We start from the raw sequence: 3,271 nt of genomic DNA, 5'->3' as shown, positions 1-3,271 counted from the left end.
CAGAAGCTGGAAAAAACCCAGTTATCCCACAACAGAAGAATGGATACAGAAAATGTGGTTCACTTATACGATGGAATACTACTTAGCTATTAAGAATGAGGACATCCTGACTTTTGCAGGCAAATGGATGGAACTAGAAAGTATCATCCTGAGTGAGGTAATTCAGACCCAAAAGAACATGCATGGTATTACTCACTAATAAGTGGATATTAGCCAAAAAAGGGGTACAGAACACCCAAGATACAGCCCACAGATCCCATTTGGGAGGGAGAAGAAAGCAACCACAAGGAGGGAGGGAAGGAGGGCCTGGGAAAAACACTTTTAATGTAGTTTTGGCTTTTAGTTTGCTGTTGGCAAAAGAAAGTACATCAGTTGTTTTTCAGTTGCTGTGATAAGATGCTCTGACAAAAAGCAACTTAAAGAAGGAAAAATTTATTTGGGCTCACAATTTCAAGGTACAGTACATTATGACAAAGAATTCATGCTATCAGGAAGTATCTAGTCACATAGCATCCAAAGTCAGGGAGCAAAGGAGATGAATCCTCATGTTCTCATTATGTGGTTCAGGAATCAAACACACAGGACATTGCCACCCTATTCCATTTTCGGAAGTGTCTCTGTCTCATCTATTGAATGATATTGTTTCTAAATTTTAGCAGTTATCGGTAAAGCTGCTAAACATCTAGGAGTGGGCAGCATAAATTGTAAGTCCCTTTACAAAAGAAAATGATTACTGGTTCATATAATGAACATTAAAAGTTCCTTAGTTTTCTAAGAAATTGTTAAATTCTATTCCAAAATGATTGTATTGTTTTGCATTTTAGTCAGTGAATGAGAATTCCTATCTCTCTATGTCCTTATATACATTTAGTATAATCAATACTCTAGATTATTACAATTTTAATATATGTTGAAATTATATTCTAGTCTTAGTTTGATGTATATTTTCCTGATGGACCATGATGTAGATCATGTTTCATGTTCTTATTTGATATACGTACATATTTTTTGCTAAGGTGCATATAAAGTTCTTTGGTCCATTTAAATTCAGCTCTTCTATCTTCCTAATGTAGAAGCTTAGGTAGATCAATATTGAATATGTTCTTTTGATATTTGCTCTTGATTAAATAAATTTTCCTACTAACACTGTTTTAACTACACTTCACAAATTTTGTTAAGTTATATTTTTATTCATTTTTAAATATTTTGTATTTTCTTGAAATTCATCTTTAATTCATGTTTTTACAACATATTCAATTTCCATTTGTTTTGGGAAATCTTGGATATTATTTTGGGAGTAACTCTATTGTGATCTGAGAACATTATATACTTTTGCTGTTTTTAAATTTGGCAAGTTGTGTTTTATGGTATGAAATGTTTTCTCTCTGGGTGTATGTTTTATGTGAAATTGAGAACACTGTGAAGTACATTTGATTTGCATTTTATGATTAGTTGTGAGCTGCATAATATGAAGTATTATTATATCTAATTGATCCTTTTATCTTTGTATAATACTTTATCTTGGATGATTTTCATTGGTTTGAAATACACCATGTCTGAAATTATACTCCTGTTTAATTCTGGTCAGTGCTAGCATGGAATATATTTCTCCATATATTAGCCTTATATGTCTATGTGATTTCTTAGATGAGGTAGTATATCCCAATCATAAAGTCCTTGCCTGATATGTATGAAGGACTGAACTCCATTCTATCAATCAATCAATCCAACAATCAACTAACTAGCTCATTAACTTATGAATAGCTGTCATGTAGACAACATACAACTTGGTTTAATATTTCAATCCCTTTTGGAAATCTTTCAGTTAATGCACTGAGACTAATGTTATTTAAGATCTGTTGACAGAATTAATATTAGCATATTTATACTTATTTTCTATTCATTTCCCTGTTCTTTTTTCTTATTTTTCATTCATTTTTTCATGACTAATGTAGTTGTAGTCAAATGTTTTATATTATTCTGTTTTTGCTCAGCATATCAGTTATATTCCTTTTTACACTTTAAAAAGTGATTGCCCTCCATGTATACATTGGCAGTCACCAATAGCTCTCTAATTGGACTTCAGATCCAATCAACAAGAGAGAAACCATGCCTAGTACTGGAAACCTAGCCTACTTGCAAATGAATACTCTCAGTTTCTAATGGGATTGAGAATAATTTTGTATCTCCTTTTTGTTTTGAGAGATCATTTTATAGAAGACTGAATTCCAGATCTCTGTTCTTTCAACAGTTTAATTATTTCCCTACCCTCTTCTTGCTTGCCTGTTTTCTGAAGATAACCTCACTATAATCCCTTTCATTTAGCTTTGTAGTTAACATGAATGTCTTAGTTAGGGTTACATTTGCAGTGATGAAACACCATGACCAAAATGAGTTGGAAGGAAAGGGTTCGTTTGCTGTTTCACTGTTCTTCATCAAAGTAAGTCAGGACAGAAATTCACACAGGAGTCAGGAGCTGATGCAGAGGTCATGGAGGAATGCTGATTACTGTTTTTTTCCTTATGGCTTTCTCACCCTGCTTTCTTGTAGAACCCAAGGATGGCACCATCATCAATGAGGAGGAGCCTCTTCCATCAAACACGAATTGAGAAAATGCCTTGCAGTTTGGTCTAATTGGGGCATTTTCTCAGTTGAGGTTCCCTCCTTTCACACAACTCTAGCATGTATCAAGACGACTAGCCAGCGCAATGACTTTTACCTCTTACTTATTTCAGGTTTTCATTTGCCTTTACGTTTTTGTGGAGTTATCATGGAGTAAATAGATGCATATTGATGGTGGGAACTGATATTGGCCCTCACTACTTACTCTCTTATTACAAACAATGTTAGTATTGGGGTTCAAGAGTTGCCCCACAAACCACTGAGACATCTTTCTCAATCAGACAGGGATATTTTATTGAATGCACACCCAAAACTGATCAATCGGGGCTGGTATATCAGACTTAAAACCTGAAAGCTATGAATCATGAACACTATCCAGGGTCAGTTTATAAAGGGAAAGAAACCATAATGAACTCAAAAGCATCTATGTGGGAGATGAGAGACTGAAGGTTGTTCAGCCTTCTTCTGAGTTTCATTAGTAGTTTAGACAAAACAGTTCAAGCTGACCTCTAGCTTGCTTATCGCTGAATGAAGGTTTTAGTTGGGGAATTTTCAATCTTCTTCTTCTTCTTCTTCTTCTTCTTCTTCTTCTTCTTCTTCTTCTTCTTCTTCTTCTTCTTCTTCTTCTTCTTCTTCTTCTTCTTCTTCT

Source organism: Mus pahari, unplaced genomic scaffold, assembly GCF_900095145.1.
Source record: "Mus pahari unplaced genomic scaffold, PAHARI_EIJ_v1.1 scaffold_6217_U1_1, whole genome shotgun sequence".
NCBI lineage: Eukaryota > Metazoa > Chordata > Mammalia > Rodentia > Muridae > Mus > Mus pahari.
Note: the sequence above shows the minus strand (reverse complement) of the source record.